This window comes from Lolium rigidum, chromosome 1 (genome assembly GCF_022539505.1).
Source record: "Lolium rigidum isolate FL_2022 chromosome 1, APGP_CSIRO_Lrig_0.1, whole genome shotgun sequence".
Classification (NCBI taxonomy): Eukaryota; Viridiplantae; Streptophyta; class Magnoliopsida; order Poales; family Poaceae; genus Lolium; species Lolium rigidum.
This window is the reverse complement of record NC_061508.1, coordinates 29171896-29195615: the sequence shown is the minus strand read 5'-3', so window position 1 is coordinate 29195615 and position 23720 is coordinate 29171896. Positions and strand designations below refer to the sequence as shown.

The 23720-nt window shown below is 43.4% G+C and overlaps 1 long non-coding RNA gene across 3 annotated transcripts; it reads right to left on the bottom strand.

Annotated features, from left to right (window-relative positions):
- Window positions 1–3013: 3013 nt before the first annotated feature.
- LOC124670310 lies at window positions 3014–5413 on the bottom strand. Of its 3 annotated transcripts, XR_006992472.1 has the most exons (4): window positions 5276–5413; window positions 4754–5044; window positions 4242–4381; window positions 3014–3508 (listed from the first exon to the last, which is right to left on the bottom strand). It is a non-coding gene; the product is annotated as an uncharacterized LOC124670310 (long non-coding RNA). The 3 variants fall into 3 exon arrangements; XR_006992476.1 differs by lacking the exon at window positions 4754–5044 and having other exon boundaries at window positions 5330–5381; XR_006992474.1 differs by lacking the exons at window positions 4754–5044; window positions 5276–5413 and adding an exon at window positions 5094–5267.
- Window positions 5414–23720: the final 18307 nt, after the last annotated feature.

Below are 23720 nucleotides of genomic sequence, written 5' to 3'. Positions count from 1 at the left end.
GGGCTAGCATTACCTGGCGCACGGCTTTGTGCTTCACGAAGAACACGCGGAGATTATCCTCCAAGATAGCCAGCTCCTGCTGCTCCGGATCCGACTCTCCCCACACATCATTCATCAAGTGAGTCATTTCCATGTGGCGCTGGTGTAGGGGAGCTCTACGTAGAACCGAAAACAGGTGGGGATGTGTGGCGGGCGTACCATGAGCACCACTCAACATTAAGTTCTTTGGGGCATCATTAGCCGGAGCTTCAGCCGAGGTTGCATCAGGTTCTTCAGGCACAGGGTTGAAAGGAGACGCGCTCTTGCCGGAGTTCACATCGGCCGAACAAGGTTGATAACATCCTGGTATCCAGGATAGCTGAAGAACTGGGTTTAGGCGAAACTTCCACTTGAGGAGTAACGGGCATGGTGGCAGGAGAAGTTTTGAGCTTTTTCTTCTGCGGCTTGTTTTCGGCCACCTTGCTGCTTGAAAGGAGTAATGTGAGACTTAGCATATTTCGAGATAGCTTGTGAGAGGTTCTGCCGGAAATCAAGATGTTACCCAGGCTTGGAGAAGAAATTCTCGATAAGGCCATGTTTGCTGCTACCAGTATCGATTTCTTTGAGTCGGAGTTTCTCCTTCTCAAGTTTCTTGGTGACCTTGGCGCTGGGGGCTTCGCGCGCTTGGACGTCGATTCGGTGGCTGGAGCTCTTTTCCGCTTTGCGGGAGGAGCAGCTTCTGGTTTTTCCGGCTCGGACGCGGCCTCCGGGTTCGATGGGTTGGTGTGCGGAGTCCGGGTCAAGGTCCCTAGGTCCTTCTCTTCGAGGGACTCAAGCTATAAAAGAGAAAAGTCTTTAGACAAATTTGCAGGCGCAAAAAGGGATAGTAGTGGTTAGTCGGAACTTACCGCAGGCCCACCTCCGTCCGTGTATATGTCAAAGTGACACACGTGAGAGTGAACGTCACGCGGAACTTTGATCATTACCCGAAGCCGCTTGTCCAGGGCATCTGAAGAGAGGTTATCTTTGGTGGCGCGCATCGTGTCGTCGCAGCCACTTTAGAGGTACATCAAACGATCACGGTGTTGAAGGGGTTGGATCCGCTTGGTAAACCAAGATAGTGTCAGATCCTTCCCCGACAACCCGGATTCTGTCAGCTTGCAGATCCGCCGCACCATCCTCACCATCTCTGGTGACTCGGAGTAGTGGGGGTTGGCGGTCTAGGCGGAGGTCTCGGCGGCAGACCCGTCCTTGAAGATTGGCAGCCTCTTGGAGCTGGCTGGAACCTCGACGTCCTTCACATAAAAGAAGCCCGCGGACCAGTACCTCACGGATTCATGGCGATCCATGTGAGGGTAGATCCGGCCAGGGCGAATCTTGAAAATGATGCTCCCACAGTTGGCGAGCGAGGAAGTTTGGGGGACAGTCTCCTTCTTGACGGAGAAGAAGAACTGAAAAAGGGCTAGATCCGGTTTTACCCGTAGGTGACCCTCGTAGAGGGCGACGTGGTTGGCGATGGCGAGGATGTTGTTGGGAGAAATGTTGTGAGGCTGGACCTTGTAAGCCTCAAGGATTTCTGAGAAGAAATCGCTTGGAGGCAGAGAGAATCCGCGTTCGACCAGCGCCTTCGTCAGCACCCATTCTCCGGCTTCGGGCGCCGGGCATGGAGCACCCGGAACCACTCTCCAGGATCTGGGGCGCAGGAAGCCTTCCGCCTCCATGCTACGGAGCTCATCTTCGGTGGTTTGGCAAGGCCACCACTGCCCCTTGACTTCGCCTTCGCGAGAGCGAGCCTTGGACTTCTTTGTTACCTCCTCCACCTTCTTTTCCATCCGCTCTTTTCTGGCAAGCTCAACCGGATTGGCGGTGGAGCTCTCGACTTGCTTGCCAGATCCTTGAGCAGGATCCAGCCGAACGGGGACAAGTGGGGGTGCAGAAGATAGCGGTGTAGCCGCAATGGGCTCCGACTGTTCGGGAGGCGGAGTAGAAGAAGACATCTGCAACGGAAAAATTGAAGCTAAGATTTTAGCCGGAACCACGATAGCTACTGGATCATTCCTACCAATCCCGATGAAAAAGCTTGAGGCCGGAAAACTCACCGGAGATGGACGTTGCGGTGGTCGGAGTCGCCGGCAACGAGGTTCCGGTACGGTGGCTCACCGTACTTAAGAACACGATGAACACAGTGCGGCGGTGCGAACTCCAGCGAAGTTCCGGCAGACTCCGACGCGGCGGAAGTGAAGAGCTCGGTGGCGGCGCTTGACGGAGAGGTGAAAACAGGGGAGAATGAAGTGATTAAGTGCGCGGTGGGAATATTTATAGGTGAGGGATGAGATTCGTGTTCCGCATCCTATGGTCGGAACACAAACGTCGCGCCGTTGGATGAGTGACACGTGTCGAAAACCCTAGTGGTAAAATGGCGAAGGATCAATTTACCATTCAGATTACCTGGAAATGGCGCCAAAATTGGCGGAACCGTTAGAACCTTTCGAGGATCCGGGTAACATCTAACAATTGTTGAGCGAACGTCTCTACAGGGGAGTAACCCGGAGACTCATTGTAACAATGTGGTCGGTGGATGAAGTCCCACGGGATGAAATGTTTTCCGGCTCACGGGCTGGAAAGAAGTTTCATGAAGACGGAGTTCTTCAAGTTTCCCTAGGTTTCCGGGAGGCTTGCGAAAGGATTGGATGATGCAAGCAAGACGGAGAAGGAGGAGAAACTCGTAGAACTCTAGGGGATACTGTTGTGGGTATACTTCATGGGTGTACCATCGACAGTAGTTAGATCCGGCAAGCCCGGGTGGTCCACAGATGGTGATGGTGGCATATGGCCCATCGGGCGACCCAATTGTTGTTGATCAAGATGGAATAAATCCAGCCCATAAACATGAAGCAGGATCCCACTGACCTTACCTGGAAGTCGGATCCGGCCTGACCCATCAGGGGTAGCCGAATCCAGTACGGCGTATATGGATAGTCGGATCCTTGACATGCACGGCAATATAATGTTCCGTAGTTAGGAAACTTGTATTTCGGGTAGGACTCTCCGTAGAAACCCTAGATCCTGACGTCTTTATAAACCGGATCCCGAGGGCCCTAGAGGCACAACCACAACTCATTATAACAACACGAAAGCGCCCAGATAAATCCAGACAAGCAGAAGTAGGCCATGTCCTCGAGCAGGTGTTCCGAAACTGGGTAAATCACGTACCACCGTCACGAGTGCTCTCCGCCCTATGGCCACTACTTCTTCCCCCTCCGTGAGGATCACTCCTCCGGGGTATAGTTGAATAGGCAACGACACTAAACCTTATCTTTCTTCGAATTAATTGTACACTATGTTTGCCGGTTAATCAAGGTGTTGAAGGGCACTTCATCAGCACCTTGTTGGAGCTGGCACACTATAGTGTGAAGCCTTCTGATCACTCACTTGCTCCGCATCAGTTTTGAACTCGAATGACCAATCACCATCTTTGACCTTGTTTGTTCCAGGTTTGTTGCAAAAATACGCCAAATGGGTGTTAAATCTGCAAACTCCATCAGAAAGCAGATAATGCAAAAATAATATTATTGTTTAAGTAATATGTGCTAAATGAATGTCTCAAAAATGAATCTAGAGATAAGGAAAAGAAGGTGAGGAAACCTCTTATTATTTTAGTTCGCGTCTATGAAAGAAAAAAAGGCAAAGTATATTACGCAACAAAATTCACTGCAGTCGAAGAGCATCAGTAGTGTGCCAAAACAGATGTTAAATCTGCAAGCCCTAGCAGAATTGAAACCTTGACAAATAAGATTTCCTTTCAGAGGTAAATAGTTGAAGTGTGTATTATGTTTTGGGAGCAACTGATGCATGACATGAAAAGAAGTGTGGCCAAGTAAAATAATTCGTCATGTTTTATTAAACAGAAAACATATCGGCAAGGAAAACAATTCTTTTTTGCAAAAGGACTGAATGATATACTGACAGGTATACTTCTTTATTTCACATATATCCAATTCTAAAGAACAGCGACAGCTTAAGCTACATTAGGGGCATCATTGGTGCTTTTCAATATATATATATATATCATTTTCATGTATGTAAGTAGTATTTCTGTGACCTTCTGACAATCTTCAGTTGATCTATTCTCAAAAAATTATTACAACTGATTGATCCATGGAGATTCGGAGAGGTACATGAACTACAATCAGAAAAGATGTAAAATAAATATGAAGGATAAGAACAAAACTACTGCTGTTGTAGGCCACTAGTAAGCTCACCTCATTTGAGGGGAGGAAGCTGTTGGGCAAGCTAAGAAGAGGAATCACACATGTTCCATGGATTCCTGATGTATGCAGTACTTCAGCTCCCTGTCAGCAGCCATCAAATAAGGATTGAATCTTCTACCCCCTATTAGCAACTGCCATTATCAAAATAGTACGAGAAGTCAGATCCTTATTCCACCGGCCATCAGTTAGGGGAGAGAGATGCAATGGAGAGATGATAAATAGAACACTGCAGATAAATACGTTTTGGGCAACAAATTAAAAAGATATCTGATATTGACTGCCTAACACTTGCTCTCCAGACAAAATCAGGCAACCTTCAGCCTGTTGTTAAGCTCTACCATGTTTTTTGCTTCAACATATGTATGCTTTCTTGCAATGATGGTTGTTTGGCTGAACGTGTATGCATATGAAGTTATTACGCTGCCATATTGACGATTATTCTGCTGGTGCAATATTTTTATGGCGCCAGTTGCTTGAAAAAAACACGACGTGAAGTGTATTACCTATGGAGACATTGTAGCTTGATCCAACAATAATCAGTTTTTGCAACTAATTTCCTGAAGTTTCATAATTGTGCATTGCATGCCAAGAAATTACAATCAATTCTGCTAACGCTCAACTGCATGTAGTTCTTATAAATCTTGTCAAGACAGTATCATGAAAGAGTTCCTGGATTCCTTCTTCTTTCAACAAAGGCTATCTTTACTTCGGTTATATACTCCTATATCATCTTCAAGAACAGGACATAATTACCAGCTAGCATGTATTATGTGCAGAAGAAGGGACACTAAGCCCTGCAAGGAAAAAGAATGGGCCACAGATTGGTGCTTCAGGGGATACAACCTTCTTACAAAAAAGAGAGCAGTCCATAGCAATTAGCTCCTTTGAAGTTGCATGATACATAAAAATTACTGCATTAAAATTTGTTTAACATTGAAATGCCAAAGCTAACTGCATTAGTAATTTAGTATTCAGCATACTCTATAAAATTAACAAGATTAATGGAATTTTTTTATAGATCTTACTGAACTAGTTGAAGGTGATGAATAAGAGAACCTAGCAGCAGTCACAACTCACACCTGTATCAACTGCAAGAACCGATTGTCATGCAACCATTTAGAATTCAGTCAATCTGTAGAATGGAGTATGGGAATTATAAGCTTAAAAATCCTATAATATTATTTATCCTCAAAGGTCAGCTACTGAAATATCTCCACAATGATTTTATCTTTACTATTATAAGTGCGGATGCGACCGTGGTACGTCGTACCCGCTGCTTGATCTATCAACCAGGCTGAATAGACCGAACAGCCCAGTATGCACAATCGAGCCCAGTCCTCCCGGCCCAGTACGTAGAAGGTCGGAGCAGCCCGTTATCTTGACTCGGTATCTTTTTGCTCTCATCTGGCCCAAATACAGCAGCCACCCAGTCCTCCCGGCCCAGTACGTAGAAGGTCGGAGCAGCCCGTTATCTTGACTCGGTATCTTTTTGCTCTCACCTGGCCCAAATACAGCAGCCACCGCCCAGTGCCGTGGAATTTTCCCCAGCTCCCATCGATGAGAGAGGCGGCCGGAAGAGAACGAAGTGGTCTGGCCTTACTCGGAGGTGACGCGGCCGGAAGAGGGCGGAGTGGCCGGGCCTCACTCAAAGGTGAGGGAGGCGGCTGCGCCCGGTAGGTTGTTGCGCGATCCAGCGCAAGCCCTTGGCGTAGACGGCAGCACTACGCGCCCAAACCGTTCCGACGATGGAGGCAACGGCTGCAATGATAGTATGACCCCGATCTTTGCGATGGCCAGCAAGCAATTCGCCTCTCCATCCGGCCCCTCACAGTGACAGAGTTGAAACAAATAGACTGATTGTTGTATACAGCAACAAAGGTTGACGATGTGGAAGATTATCCCGTCGTGAAATTTTCAATTTCATTCTCTAACTTCACACTATTTACTGTGTAGTCACATCTTAAAAGTCTGAATACTGAAGGGACATATTAAGCAACGTTCCATACACGTTATGCCACAATACTAGGCTAATCTTCGAGATGAAAAGTCTGAACACTGAAGGCTAATTCTCTGTTATAGATTATCTGCCTACAACTCTCCTGCTGCCAGGAGCCAGTTTCTTCAACTATCTTTCCGTACAAAACATGCACGTTTTTTGAACTGGTGGGTACGTCGCTTGCCACAATCCGCATCGCACGATCGACTCGGACAAGATGGATCGTTAAAGGCCCAATAACTTCTGAACAGCCCATGACTTCAGGCCTTGTCATTGCCCGCACCACCAGGAACAGATTCACCAGTTCAACAAAAAAAAAAAGGAACGGCTTCACTGCTCCACCACATCGCTGCATGTGTCGCCGCTACCTACCCGAGACCCCGGCGGCGGACAATGCCCCCCCGACGGATTGGCTCCCGCGCTGCCGACCCGGGCTACCTAGCCTCCCCAGCCCTCCCCGTGCCGCCTTGAATCTCCAGCTTTCAGCTTCCTCCCCGATACCGCGACTGACGCTGTTTAGGAAGCAACTCTTCAACGGGCCAAAGCATATCAGATATCCAAAGTGGCTCCCCGTGCCCGCGCGTTGCAGCGGAACAACAAAAACCAAACTTATAAAATACAAAATAACTCCGCCGCTTCCAAAATGTAATGAGGCAGGGCTCGCAAACTTGGAGAATTTTAAAAGTAGAGTTCTTGCAAGAACATTGAACGAAGTGCATAAAAAACGTGCATGTTTTGTACAGATGATTAGTACAGATGATGTGCCGCCGCCTCTCCTATGGACATCGCTGCCGTTGCTGTGCACGGTTCTTCTGGACCTTCCGTAGCGTCTCCTTCTCTCCGTTCCAGCGTACTCAATGTAGTGTGCAGATTGGTTAACACTAGCGCCATCCCAACGGAAAGCTAGCACCACAATCTGATGTAGGTTTAGCTGGGACCATTCTTCTGTGTTCTGGCTACAGCCACCAAGGTATTGACACAAATCCAGATTGATCTTGGTTGCAGCTGAGAAAGTCTGTTTATACTTACAATTTTCAGCTGGCTGTTCGTACTCATCAACACGTGTGGTCAATCATGATGGAAGTATGGGGCAGATTACTTCTACCGGACGCAACCTGGTGGCGCTGATTTCTCATCCATTGCACTGGTAAACGTTTATATGCAAGTGTGCATCTACCATACATGTATGTGCAGCCCCACCGCTTGATGATGCATTTGTTAGAGATATAACCTGCATCACATGGGATTGACTAATTTATAGCTAGTTATATTAGCTAGCAGAGTCCTCAACTGATTGGCCGCTGCTGTCGTAGCCTAGCATGCAACCATGCATTTGGTATCATGGTATTCTCTTGCAATCTTTACATCTCCAGCTTCATCATTTGGTATCATCTTCTAAGCATCGGCAAGATACATTAGATTTGTAGATCTATTCAGTTTGAGATGGAAATGATGGTTGTTATGGAGAGAAGCCAAGAGACCATATGGGAGATCTAGGAGTATTTTTTTTTTCTATAATACGGCAGCCCTCTACAATTGTCCAGGTATCTCTTGCTTTTTCTCTTTCATGGCATAATATAACATCTTAACAATTCCTATATCACACGGCTCCATTGGGATAGTTGTTTGTTTGGTAAAGGGTTGGAGTTGAATCTTCATGGTATATATTATTTGAGTCGGACACAACTTAAAGTAATCAAGACAAGGCAGAGGAAGAAACCTACAATTGTTGATGTGAAGATTAGGACGAAAAGACATCTATGTGGTGATGCTTTCACGGATGTCACTCAGGAACTGCTGGCTAGCTTGCTGGGGATTTGCATCTACTTGCCACTGCTTTTCTGGATCAGCAACTGCTGATGTCCTGCAGTCTGCAGATTACCCCTTCCTCTATCTCAAGGCGGCAGACTTCCCTTCTCCAGTCGAAGCTGGCCACGCACGCTGTAAGATGCATCAGATGGATGGCACTCAGCTTGGTGGTTAAAGATCAGCCTTTACGGATGTCCTGTAGAGTACTCCTTCCTCCACCCCATGGCAGCAGACTGCCCTTCTCCACTCGACGTTAGCGTTGGACGCTGTAAGAAGCGCTTAGTTTGGTGGTCAAAGAATCACAAGCGGGAAAAGTTGGCACATTCCTAGGTAAAGGGGATGATGATACTATCAGCAAGTAGGGTAACTTCTCATCTCCTTTCCAATTATCCCAGATACTTTCCGTCAGTATCACTCATAATAATTTAGCAATTACACTTTGTTGTGGAATCAATCTTACTAAGAATTGAGAAATGATTATCTTTCACTTTTGGTTGCAGAAGGAAACTTAGTAATGTGAGACAATGGAAGAAACTTTAGTTTCTTTCTGACAAAAGAAGAGAACTTACGGCTTTGTACATCTACGATACAACAGTGTTATTTAAAATTCAAGGTTTGTAAGTGTTATTTAAAATTCAAGGTTTGTTTGTTCAGTTTGGTCAGATGTGCTCATTGTGTAGCATCAATTCATGTTTCTGCAAGGCATGAACTGCAAAATAATTTTCTGTTTCTATCCAAGTAAGTGACATGAGGAGGCATATGCTAGGAACATACCTCTATCATTTACTTAAAAAGATTATGAACAGTACAAGGGAATCATGCCCAAGATGTTAGAGTATTAGGCAATTTCCGAGTAAGATTAATTACCGAAAACAACATTACAGATGCACTAGCATACTTAACCACACATATCAGACTAAGCACATGCATCAGATCTGAAAATGAAACAAGTAGCAGTGCAAGGTATGAAAGGAAAATCACGTACATCGCGACCGGGAAGGTCGCACCAGCAGTAGCACCACCACCATGGGAATCGTTGATATCGTCCATGGTGTAGTTGGATTCGTTGAGGAAGCAGTCGAACCGGCGAAGAAAAACGCGAACAGCTGCGAGCAGTCGCGCCGAGACGCTTCCCAAAAACCTTATCGCCCGCCTCCCGGTGCAGGATCTCGACAGATGGGGTTTCGGAGGCGTCCTCTCCCGGACGGCTATGCACGCAGTTCACCGGGATGGGAAGACTAGAGAGTAGCACAACAAAAGGAACTTCTTTGTGAGAGAGGCTGACTAGAGAGTTCTGTGTGTGAGTCCAGATATGTTCTGTCTCCTGGTATGCCAGGGATGAGAGCCGACCCGACCGCGTTGCCATGCGTAGGAAGCCAGGGACACGCGGCGAGCATGCACATGCAGGTAGACACGTACCCAACTCAGATGGTGCACCAAGAAAAAATGTAGGCTTCCTTGAGTGTGTTTCGAACTCGAACTCGAGTCACGAAACACGACGTGTGTGCGTGCGTGATGAGGCGAGGCGGGTGGGCGGAGGAGGAGGAGTGCGCAAGGGCTCCTTCTATTCTCACTCACTTGGAAGAACTAGAAGAGCAGCCCTTATATACCACTCCAAATCCCTCCCAACTACAGGTCAAAAAAAACTCCCTCCCAACTAGCAATGTGGAACTAAACTTTGTCCCTCAAGGCTGTGCCCAAGCTGCCAACGTGATGGGCCTTGAGATTTCAGAAATTGTAGGCTATATGGGCTGCCTTACTGGATTGCAGCCCATCTACATCCAACAATCCCCGCCAGATCTTAGATGCACATCAGATGACACATTAGTTACATTCACTGTTTAATATACATGCACTTCAGTGGAGACTGTTAAGTTGAACTTCCACCTAGGCAAGGAGCTACGCTTGACTACAACTGAATAATAGACTATGCCATGAATTGTCAGCTTTGTGCAGCAAGTTTCACTCAATGTCGGGACGATACTAGGTTACCATAGCCTTCCCCTCGGGTGGATCTTATAAGTCATACTCCTCGGCCCTTCATGAGCTTACTAGAGATTCAACCAAATCTCCCACATTGTGACCAGCTGTGTGATACGTCTCCGACGTATCGATAATTTATTATGTTCCATGCCACATTATTGATGATATCTACATGTTTTATGCATACTTTATGTCATATTTATGCATTTTCCGGCACTAACCTACTAACGAGATGCCGAAGAGCCAGTTGTTGTTTTCTGCTGTTTTTGGTTTCAGAAATCCTAGTAAGGAAATATTCTCGGAATTGGACGAAATCAATGCCCAGGGGCCTATTTTGCCACCAAGCTTCCAGAAGACCGAAGAGAAGACGAAGTGGGGCCACGGGCGCCGCCACACTAGGGCGGCGCGGCCCAAGGGGGCCCGCGCGGCCCTAGCGTGTGGGGCCCCCGTGCCCCCTCCGAGGCTGCCCTTCCGCCTACATAAAGTCTTCGTCGCGAAACCCCCAGTACCGAGAGCCACGATACGGAAAACCTTCCAGAGACGCCGCCGCCGCCAATCCCATCTCGGGGGATTCAGGAGATCGCCTCCGGCACCCTGCCGGAGAGGGGAATCATCTCCCGGAGGACTCTTCACCGCCATGGTCGCCTCCGGAGTGATGAGTGAGTAGTTCACCCCTGGACTATGGGTCCATAGCAGTAGCTAGATGGTCGTCTTCTCCTTATGTGCTTCACTGTCGGATCTTGTGAGCTGCCTAACATGATCAAGATCATCTATCTGTAATACTATATGTTGTGTTTGTCGGGATCCGATGGATAGAGAATACTATGTTATGTTGATTATCAATATATTACCTATGTGTTGTTTATGATCTTGCATGCTCTCCGTTATTAGTAGAGGCTCTGGCCAAGTTTTTACTCTTAACTCCAAGAGGGAGTATTTATGCTCGATAGTGGGTTCATGCCTCCATTAAATGCGGGACGAGTGACAGAAAGTTCTAAGGTTGTGGATGTGCTGTTGCCACTAGGGATAAAACATTGATGCTATGTCCGAGGATGTAGTTATTGATTAAATTACACACCATACTTAATGCAATTGTCTGTTGTTTGCAACTTAATACTGGAAGGGGTTCGGATGATAACCTGAAGGTGGACTTTTTAGGCATAGATGCATGCTGGATAGCGGTCTATGTACTTTGTCGTAATGCCCTGATTAAATCTCACTATACTTATCATATCATGTATGTGCATTGTCATGCTCTCTCTATTTGTCAATTGCCCGACTGTAATTTGTTCACCCAACATGCTATTTATCTTATGGGAGAGACACCTCTAGTGAACTGTGGACCCCGGTCCATTCTTTTACATTGAATACAATCTACTCGCAATACTTGTTCTACTCGTTTTCTGCAAACAATCATCTTCCACACAATACGGTTAATCCTTTGTTACAGCAAGCCGGTGAGATTGACAACCTCACTCGTTTCGTTGGGGCAAAGTACTTTGGTTGTGTTGTGCAGGTTCCACGTTGGCGCCGGAACCCCTGGTGTTGCGCCGCACTACATCCCGCCGCCATCAACCTTCGACGTGCTTCTTGGCTCCTACTGGTTCGATAAACCTTGGTTTCGGGAAAACTTGCCGCTGTACGCATCACACCTTCCTCTTGGGGTTCCCAACGGACGCGTGCTTGTACGCGTATCAAGCTCTTTTTCTGGCGCCGTTGCCGGGGAGATCAAGACACGCTGCAAGGGAGTCTCCACAATCCAATCTCTTTACTTTGTTTTTGTCTTGCTTTATTTTATTTACTACTTTGTTTGCTGTATTATATCAAAACACAAAAAAATAGTTGCTAGCTTTGCTTTATTTACCGTCTTGCACTCTATATCAAAAACACAAAAAAATTAGTTACTTGCATTTATTTTATCTAGTTTGCTTTATTTACTACTGCTAAAATGGCTACTCCTGAAAATACTAAGTTGTGTGACTTCACAACCACAAATAATAATGATTTCTTATGCACACCTATTGCTCCACCTGCTACTACAGCGAGAATTCTTTGAAATTAAACCAGCTTTACTCGAATCTTGTTATGCGAGAGCAATTTTCTGGTGTTAGTTCTGATGATGCTGCTGCCCATCTCAATAATTTTGTTGAATTGTGTGAAATGCAAAAGTATAAAGATGTAGATGGTGACATTATAAAATTAAAATTGTTTCCTTTCTCCTTAAGAGGAAGAGCTAAAGATTGGTTGCTATCTCTCGCCTAAGAATAGTATTGATTCATGGACTAAATGCAAGGATGCTTTTATTGGTAGATATTATCCCCCTGCTAAAATTATATCTTTGAGGAGTAGCATAATGAATTTTAAGCAATTGGATAATGAGCATGTTGCACAAGCTTGGGAAAGAATGAAATCTTTGGTTAAAAAATTGCCCAACCCATGGACTAACTACTTGGATGATCATCCAAACCTTTTATGAAGGACTGAACTTTTCTTCGCGGAACCTATTGGATTCAGCTGCTGGAGGTACCTTTATGTCCATCACTCTTGGTGAAGCAACAAAGCTTCTTGATAATATGATGATTAATTACTCTGAATGGCACACGGAAAGAGCTCCACAAGGTAAGAAGGTAAATTCTGTCGAAGAAACCTCTTCCTTGAGTGATAAGATTGATGCTATTATGTCTATGCTTGTGAATGATAGGACTAATGTTGATCCTAATAATGTTCCTTTAGCTTCATTGGTTGCCCAAGAAGAACATGGTGATGTAAACTACATTAAAAATAATAATTTCAACAACAATGCTTATCGGAACAATTCTAGTAATAACTATAGGCCATATCCTTATAATAATGGTAACGGTTATGGTAATTGTTATGGGAATTCTTACAACAATAATAGGAACACACCCCCTGGACTTGAAGCTATGCTTAAAGAATTTATTAGTACACAAACTGCTTTTAACAAATCTGTTGAGGAAAAGCTCAATAAAATTGATATTCTCGCTTCTAAGGTTGATAGTCTTGCCTCTGATGTTGATCTTTTGAAATCGAAAGTTATGCCTAATAAGGATATTGAAAATAAAATTGTTACTACAGCAAATTCCATCCAACTTAGAATTAATGAGAATCAATGTTAAGGAAATCGGTAATCGGTAACTGCTCGGTCGGCTTGGGAGCAGCGATTAATCGGAATTCGGACGATTAACTGATTTAATCGGTCGGCTATTAATCGGTGCAAAATACACAAATTAGCACTTAAAAATAGTTTATATAAGAAAAATAATAGTATATGAGCCTCTATATGCCTGGCCCTACTTGTCTAGAGCCCAAAATCTCGAGAAAACATGTACTCTTCTCCTCCGTGACCTAATCTTCAAGGTCACGAGCGCATCGAGATCCACTAGCCGACGTCGTGTTCCTTCCTTCCACTTCATCTCCTCTCACCTCTGAAGTTTATCTTCTCCCACCACCTACCTAGGGTACGAGCCCTCTTACACCTCAACCACCTACCCTATTGAAGGCATCCTCGAGTTCCTGCACGAGCTCCTGTATCAGAGGTCTGGGGAACTGCGAGCAACTGGTCTAGGAGGGCAAGTAACTAGTTGGCGACAGTGGAAATCGAGCTGCTGGAGGCTGCAATCAAGCGGGAGCTTCGCAAAACCTATTTTATTTGGGAGGGGTAGCGCCTGTACTTGCAATATGCATTAAAAAATTTGTAACTTTTTTGACCAAGTGTAGTAGTTAATCGGGAACATACCTAGTAATCGGACTTTCGGTATGATTAATCGGGCTAAAGGATTAACACAAGCGATTAATGGTAATCGACACGGTCAGGCCCCTAGTAGCGATTAATCGGCCTAGTAATCGCTGAATCGGCCTAGTTTTTGAACAGTGATGAGAATATAAGATTGATGGCCGAATTGCATGCTAGGTGGAAAAGAGAAGAAAATGAAAAACTAGCTAAAGAGAATAATGTAGCTAAAGTTTGGACTATTACCACCACTAGTAATGTTAATGCTCCATATATTGCTGCACCTCCTACTAATAATGGTAAAATAATTGGTGTTGGCAATGTTACTACTCCTAGTGCAAAGCGTGCAAAATTGCCTGAAACTGCTAAAACTGCTGAAACTGCCTGTGATAAAACTGCTGAAATTTTTTCCAACATTGGGGATGATGATCACATTGCCGTAGATTATAATGGTTTGGATTTTGATGATTGTCACATCTCTGAAGTTATAAAGTTCTTACAAAAGCTTGCTAAAAGTCCCAACGCTAGTGCTATAAATTTGGCCTTTACAAAACATATTACAAATGCTCTCATAAAAGCTAGAGAGGAGAAACTAAAACTTGAAACCTCTATTCCTAGAAGGTTAGAAGATGGTTGGGAGCCCATCATTAAGATGAAGGTCAATGACTTTGATTATAATGCTTTATGTGATCTTGGTGCAAGTATTTCCGTTATGCCTAAAAAAATCTATAATATGCTTGACTTGCCACCATTGAAATATTGTTACTTGGATGTTAATCTTGTTGATAATGCTATAAAGAAACCTTTGGGGAGAATTGATAATGTTCGCATTACCGTTAACAATAACCTTGTCCCCGTTGATTTTGTTGTCTTGGATATTGAATGCAATGCATCTTGTCCCATTATATTGGGAAGACCTTTTCTTCGAACTGTTGGAGCTATCATTGATATGAAGGAAGGTAATATTAAATATCAATTTCCTCTCAAGAAAGGTATGGAACACTTCCCTAGAAAGAGAATGAAGTTACCTTTTGATTCTATTATTAGAACAATTTATGATGTTGATACTTCGTCTCTTGATAATACTTGATACACACTTTCGCGCCTAGGCTGAAAGGCGTTAAAGAAAAGCGCTTATGGGAGACAACCCATGTTTTTACTACAGTACTTTTATTTTATATTTGAGTCTTGGAAGTTGTTTACTACTGTATCAACCTCTCCTTATCCTAGTTTTGTGCATTGTTGTGCCAAGTAAAGTCGTTGATAGTAAAGTTCATACTAGATTTGGATTACTGCGCAGAAACAGATTTCTTTGCTGTCACGAATTTCGAACTGCCTCTTTGTAGGTAGCTCAGAAAAATTTGCCAATTTACGTGCGTGATCCTCAGATATGTACGCAACTTTTATTCAATTTGAGCATTTTCATTTGAGCAAGTCTGGTGCCTCAATAAAATCCATCTTTACGGACTGTTCTGTTTTGACAGATTCTGCCTTTTATTTCGCATTGCCTCTTTTGCTATGATGGATGAATTTCTTTGCTTCATTAATGTCCAGTAGCTTTGTGCAATGTCCAGAAGTGTTAAGAATGATTATGTCACCTCTGAACATGTGAATTTTTATTATGCACTAACCCTCTAATGAGTTGTTTCGAGTGTGGTGTGGAGGAAGTTTTCAAGGATCAAGAGAGGAGGATGATACAATATGATCAAGGAGAGTGAAAGCTCTAAGCTTGGGGATGCCCCGGTGGTTCACCCCTGCATATTCTAAGAAGACTCAAGCGTCTAATCTTGGGGATGCCCAAGGCATCCCCTTCTTCATCGACAACATTATCAGGTTCCTCCCGTGAAACTATATTTTTATTCCATCACATCTTATGTGCTTTGCTTGAAGCGTCGGTTTGTTTTTGTTTTTTTGTTTTTGTTTGAATAAAATGGATCCTAGCATTCATTGTGTGGGAGAGAGACACGCTCCGCTGTTGCATATGGACAAATATGTCCTTAGGCTTTACTCATAGTATTCATGGCGAAGGTTGAATCTTCTTCGTTAAATTGTTATATGGTTGGAATCGGGAAATGATACATGTAGTAATTCTAAAATGTCTTGAATAATTTGATACTTGGCAATTGTTGTGCTCATGTTTAAGCTCTTGCATCATATACTTTGCACCCATTAATGAAGAAATACATAGAGCTTGCTAAAATTTGGTTTGCATATTTGGTCTCTCTAAAGTCTAGATAATTTCTAGTATTGAGTTTGAACAACAAGGAAGACGGTGTAGAGTCTTATAATGTTTACAATGTGTCTTTTATGTGAGTTTTGCTGCACCGGTTCATCCTTGTGTTTGTTTCAAATAACCTTGCTAGCCTAAACCTTGTATCGAGAGGGAATACTTCTCATGCATCCAAAATCCTTGAGCCAACCACTATGCCATTTGTGTCCACCATACCTACCTACTACATGGTATTTCTCCGCCATTCCAAAGTAAATTGCTTGAGTGCTACCTTTAAAATTTCCATTCTTTACCTTTGCAATATATAGCTCATGGGACAAATAGCTTAAAAACTATTGTGGTATTGAATATGTACTTATGCACTTTATCTCTTATTAAGTTGATTGTTGTGCGATAACCATGTTCCTGGGGACGCCATCAACTACTCTTTGTCGAATATCATGTGAGTTGCTATGCATGTTCGTCTTGTCTGAAGTAAGGGAGATTTACCACTCATTTAATGGTTAGAGCATGCATATTGTTAGAGAAGAACATTGGGCCGCTAACTAAAGCCATGAATCATGGTGGAAGTATCAGTTTTGGACATATATCGATCCTCAATCTCATATGAGAACATTAATTGTTGCTACATGCTTATGCATTAAAGAGGAGTCCATTATCTGTTGTCTATGTTGTCCCGGTATGGATGTCTAAGTTGAGGATAATCAAAAGCGAGAAATCCAAATGCGAGCTTTCTCCTTAGACCTTTGTACAGGCGGCATAGAGGTACCCCTTTGTGACACTTGGTTAAAACATGTGTATTGCGATAATCCCGGTAATCCAAGCTAATTAGGACAAGGTGCGGGCACTATTAGTATACTATGCATGAGGCTTGCAACTTGTAAGATATAATTTACATGATACATATGCTTTATTACTACCGTTGACAAAATTGTTTCTTGTTTTCAAAACCAAAGCTCTAGCATAAATATAGCAATCAATGCTTCCCTCTGCGAAGGGCCTTTCTTTTACTTTTATGTTGAGTCAGTTCACCTATCTCTCTCCACCTCAAGAAGCAAACACTTGTGTGAACTGTGCATTGATTCCTACATACTTGCATATTGCACTTGTTATATTACTTTACATTGACAATATCCATGAGATATACATGTTATAAGTTGAAAGCAACCGCTGAAACTTAATCTTCCTTTGTGTTGCTTCAATACCTTTACTTTGATTTATTGCTTTATGAGTTAACTCTTATGCAAGACTTATTGATGCTTGTCTTGAAGTACTATTCATGAAAAGTCTTTGCTTTATGATTCATTTGTTTACTCATGTCATTACCATTGTTTTGATCGCTGCATTCATTACATATGCTTACAATAGTATGATCAAGGTTATGATGGCATGTCACTCCAGAAATTATCTTTGTTATCGTTTACTGCTCGGGACGAGCGAGAACTAAGCTTGGGGATGCTGATACGTCTCCGACGTATCGATAATTTCTTATGTTCCATGCCACATTATTGATGATATCTACATGTTTTATGCATACTTTATGTCATATTTATGCATTTTCCGGCACTAACCTATTAACGAGATGCCGAAGAGCCGATTCGTTGTTTTCTGCTGTTTTTGGTTTCGAAATCCAAGTAAGGAAATATTCTCGGAATTGGACGAAATCAACGCCCAGGGGCCTATTTTGCCACGAAGCTTCCAGAAGACCGAAGAGAAGACGAAGTGGGGCCACGGGGCGCCGCCACACTAGGGCGGCGCGGCCCAAGGGGGCCCGCGCGGCCCTAGCGTGTGGGGCCCCCGTGACCCCTCCGAGGCTGCCCTTCCGCCTACATATAGTCTTCGTCGCGAAACCCCCGGCACCGAGAGCCACGATACGGAAAACCTTCCGGAGACGCCGCCGCCGCCAATCCCATCTCGGGGGATTCGGGAGATCGCCTCCGGCACCCTGCCGGAGAGGGGAATCATCTCCCGGAGGACTCTTCACCGCCATGGTCGCCTCCGGAGTGATGAGTGAGTAGTTCACCCCTGGACTATGGGTCCATAGCAGTAGCTAGATGGTCGTCTTCTCCTTATGTGCTTCATTGTCGGATCTTGTGAGCTGCCTAACATGATCAAGATCATCTATCTGTAATACTATATGTTGTGTTTGTCGGGATCCGATGGATAGAGAATACTATGTTATGTTGATTATCAATATATTACCTTTGTGTTGTTTATGATCTTGCATGCTCTCCGTTATTAGTAGAGGCTCTGGCCAAGTTTTTACTCTTAACTCCAAGAGGGAGTATTTATGCTCGATAGTGGGTTCATGCCTCCATTAAATCTGGGACGAGTGACGGAAAGTTCTAAGGTTGTGGATGTGCTTGTTGCCACTAGGGATAAAACATTGATGCTATGTCCGAGGATGTAGTTATTGATTACATTACGCACCATACTTAATGCAATTGTCTGTTGTTTGCAACTTAATACTGGAAGGGGTTCGGATGATAACCTGAAGGTGGACTTTTTAGGCATAGATGCATGCTGGATAGCTGTCTATGTACTTTGTCGTAATGCCCTGATTAAATCTCACTATACTTATCATATCATGTATGTGCATTGTCATGCTCTCTCTATTTGTCAATTGCCCGACTGTAATTTGTTCACCCAACATGCTATTTATCTTATGGGAGAGACACCTCTAGTGAACTGTGGACCCCGGTGCATTCTTTTACATTGAATACAATCTACTCGCAATACTTGTTCTACTCGTTTTCCGCAAACAATCATCATCCACACTATACATCTAATCCTTTGTTACAGCAAGCCGGTGAGATTGACAACCTCACTCGTTTCGTTGGGGCAAAGTACTTTGGTTGTGTTGTGCAGGTTCCACGTTGGCGCCGGAATCCCTGGTGTTGCGCCGCACTACATCCCGCCGCCATCAACCTTCGACGTGCTTCTTGGCTCCTACTGGTTCGATAAACCTTGGTTTCTTACCGAGGGAAAACTTGCCGCTGTACGCATCACACCTTCCTCTTGGGGTTCCCAACGGACGCGTGCTGTACGCGTATCAAGCTCTTTTTCTGGCGCCGTTGCCGGGGAGATCAAGACACGCTACAAGGGGAGTCTCCACAATCCAATCTCTTTACTTTGTTTTTGTCTTGCTTTATTTTATTTACTACTTTGTTTGCTGCATTATATCAAAACACAAAAAAAAATAGTTGCTAGCTTTGCTTTATTTACCGTCTTGCACTCTATATCAAAGACACAAAAAAATTAGTTACTTGCATTTATTTTATCTAGTTTGCTTTATTTACTACTGCTAAAATGGCTACTCCTGAAAATACTAAGTTGTGTGACTTCACAACCACAAATAATAATGATTTCTTATGCACACCTATTGCTCCACTCGTTACTACAGCGAGAATTCTTTGAAATTAAACCTGCTTTATCGAACCTTGTTATGCGAGAGCAATTTTCCAGTGTTAGTTCCGATGATGCTTGCTGCCCATCTCAATAATTTTGTTGAATTGTGTGAAATGCAAAAGTATAAAGATGTAGATGGTGACATTATAAAATTAAAATTGTTTCCTTTCTCCTTAAGAGGAAGAGCTAAAGATTGGTTGCTATCTCTGCCTAAGAATAGTTTGTTTTCCCAGGTCCTAGTTCACGGGATCTCCGATCACATAGGTTGGGTTACCCCCTCGGCAACTCACGTGGGTCTCAAACCCATCTCCCTCGATGCAAGGTCTATCATGTTTCTTGATAGTCCTTTTATGAAAGGATCTGCCAGATTCTTAGCACTTTGGATATAATCCAATGCTATTACTCCTGAGTTTTTTAGTTTTCTGATAGACTTCAATCTCCTGTTGACATGTTTGGAACTTTTCATATTATCCTTAGAACTTTGATAATCACAGTTTGATTATCACAGTTCATGAGGATAGTCATTATTGGTTTTCAACCATAGGAAAGTCCATCAAAAGCTCACGAAGCCATTCCGCTTCGATAGTAGATGTATCTAATGTTGTGAGTTTTGCTTCCATAGTTGACCTAGTTAAGATGGTCTGCTTGCAAGACTTTCAGGAAACAGAGCCACCACCAAGAGTGAAAACATATCCACTTGTGGCCTTCATTTTAGCATCTGAAATCCAATTGGAATCACTATACCCTTCAAGTTCTCTTGGATGCCCGGTATAATGAATTTCGTAACTCATGGTTCCCTTTAGATAGAACATTACTCTCTCAAAAGCATGTCAATGATCATCTCCCGGGTTGGCCACAAACCGGCTAAGTTTGCATACAACAAATGAGATATCAGGCCTCGTAGCGCAAGCTAAATACATGAGTGAACCAATGATTTGAGAGTATCTCAATTGATCTCTAGTTGTCTTTTCATTCTTTCGAAGCAAGACACTAGGATCACAAGGTGAGGGAGAAGATTTGCAATCAACATATCCAAATCTTCTCAACACCTTCTCAACATAATGAGATTGCACAAGTGTAATCCCATTATTCCCATCTCTCAATAACTTGATGTTTAATATAACATCAGCTTCTCCAAGATCTTTCATCTCAAAACACTGAGATAAGAAAGTTTTGACCTACTCAATCACTTTGAGACTTGTCCCAAAAAATTAGTATGTCATCCACATACAAACATAGGACAACTCCCTCACTCCCACCATGGCGGTAGTACACACATTTGTCGGCTTTATTAACAACAAAGTCCATAGATGTCAAAGTTCTTTCAAACTTCTCATGCCATTGTTTGGGAGCTTGTTTGAGACCATACAAAGATTTCTTTAATTTACACACCTTTCTTCCTTGACCTTCTAGTATAAAACCATCAAGTTGTTCCATGTAAATTTCCTCGTTCAACTCTCCATTTAGGAAAGCCATCTTAACGTTCATTTGATGAACGAGAAGACCATGTGAGGCATCCAATGACAGTAGTACTCGAATTGTGGTCAATCTCACCATAGATGAGTAGGTATCGAAGAAATCTTCGCCTTCCTTTTGGGTATCGCCTTTGGCTACAAGCCGAGCTTTGTACTTCTCAATAGTACCATCAGCTCGAAGCTTATTCTTAAATACCCATTTTACATCCTACATGTTTACATCCATAAGAACGCTCAGTTAACTCCCACGTTCCATTAGCCAAGATGGAATCCATCTCGCTTTGAACCGCTTCCTTCTAGTAGTCTACATCAGGAGATGCGAGAGCTTCTGAAATGGTAGTGCGAGTATCATTCACAAGATACACAATGAAGTTATTACCAAAAGACTTTGCAGTCCTTTGTCTCTTACTCTTTATGGGAGCTTCATTGTCATCCTCATCAGAATCTGAACTCTCATCATCATATTCGCTAAACTCCATAGGAGTCTCATGAATTGGATCAGATTCCCAACTAGACATGCCATGCATATCTCTCATAGGAAATACATGTTCAAAGAATGTAGCATCTCTTGACTGAAATATGGTGCCAACATTCATGTCGTCCACTCCAGATTTCACCACAAGAAATCTATAAGCAATGCTATGGGCAGCATAGCCAAGAAAGACACAGTCAATGGTTTTTGGTCCAAGCTTTCGCTTCTTGTTGATTAGCAAATTCACTTTAGCCAAACAACCCCAAGTTCGTAGGTAGGAGAGTTTTGGTCTTTTCTTTTCCCATTCCTCATATGGGGTAATCTCTTTATTCTTGGTTGGAACACGGTTTAGGACATGACATGAAGTCAATATAGCCTCCCCCACCATTTCTTGGATAAACCCAAAACATCTAACATGGCGTTAACCAAATTTCTTAGAGTATGATTTTTCCTTTCCGCAATCCCATTGGATTGTGGGGAATTGGGAGGCGTCCTCTCATGGATTATACCATGTTCCGCACAGAATAAATTGAACTCATTAGAAAAGTACTCTCCACCATGATCGGACCGAACCCTTTTTTATCTTTCTTTCAAGTTGATTCTCAACTTCAGCCTTAAAGATTTTAAAGAAATCAAGAGCCCCATATTTAGTTTTCAGGAGATAGACATACCTAGTGGAATCATCAATTAAAGACATGAAATATTTCTTTCCACCTCTTATCAACTCACCATTCATCTCACGTAGATATGAATGTGTAAGCTCTAGTGGTGCCAAGTTTCTTTCCTTCGCAGGCTTGTGAGACTTGCGAGGCTGGTTTGCTTGCACACAAGCATGGCACTTAGAGTATTTGACAAAGGTGAATTTCGGAATTAAACTCATATCAGCAAGCCGCGTCATACAACCGAAATTAACATGACAAAGTTATGAATGCCAAAAATTAGTCTCATTAAAACTAGTGCTTACATGGTTCACAACATTATCACAGAAGTCTTCTAGAGAGAAGCGAAACATTCCCTCACATTCATAGCCCTTTCCAACAAAAGTTACATACTCAGACAGTACAACTTTATTAGATTCAAATACCAACTTAAACCCCTCTTTCATAAGATGGGAGGCACTAACAAGATTCTTCTTGATAGAAGGGACATGCATCACGTTCTTCAATTGCACGATCTTGCCTGAAGTAAACTTCAGATCTACCGTGCCAACACCACGTACAGTAGCATGTAACTCATTCCCCATCATTACTGAGGAACCCTGGGCCTGATAAGAGGTAAACATGGAGATGTCAGCACAGACATGAACATTGGCACTCGTATCAACCCACCATTATGTGGGATGAAACACCGAAAGAACAGTAGGTAATTTATTACCATACCTTGTAGTTCCTTCATCTGTGTTGCTAATGACCATGTTGACAGAATTTGAATTCTATCCAGTCTGACCTTTCTTTCCTTTGCGTTATGGACAACGATGACCCCAATGGCCCGTCTCGCCACACACCCAGCAATGATCTTTCTTCTCCGTTTTCCCCTTCTTCTTGAAGTTGGTAGTCTGGGAGACTCCCTTGAACTTGTGGGCATTTTTCTGCACCATATTGGCAATAGAACATCCCTCAGTTCCTCCAGTGTGTTTGTATTTTTCCCTCGCCTTCTCCTCAACATCCAGAGAGCCAATGATATTCTCAACAGAGAAATCATGCCTCTGATGTTTCAGACAAGTGGAAAAGTTTCTCCAAGAAGGGGGAAGCTTAGCGACAATGCATCCCGCGACAAACTTGTCCGGTAGCACACACTTGAGGACCTCAAGTTCCTTTGCCATGATATGTATTTCGTGAGTCTGTTCCACTACAGATCGGTTCTCAACCATTTTGTAGTCATTGAACTGCTCCATAGCATACAGTTCACCTACGGTATCGGCAACAACGAACTTAGTGTCCAGTGCGTCCCACAGTTCCTTCCCATTTCGGATGTGCAGATAAGCATCAACCAATTTGTCTCCAAGCACACTTAGGACGGCACACACAAAGAGTATGGTGGCCTCCCCGAACGCTTTATCCTCATCAGGAATAAGCGGACCTCTGAGAGTACCATCCGCAACTCGGTGCACGTCCATATCAGTGAGCCACAAGAGGGTATTATCTACCATCTCTTAAAATGAGACCCCATAAACGGGCTCGGTTTGAGCGCAGCAGCAAAACCAGACGGTGAAAATTGCCTTAGCATATAAGGTTTTTGGATTGTTAGAGTATTAGGTAATTTCTGAGTGCGTTTAATTACCGAAAACAACATTACAGATGCACTATCATACTTAACCACACATATCAGACTAAGCAGATGCATCAG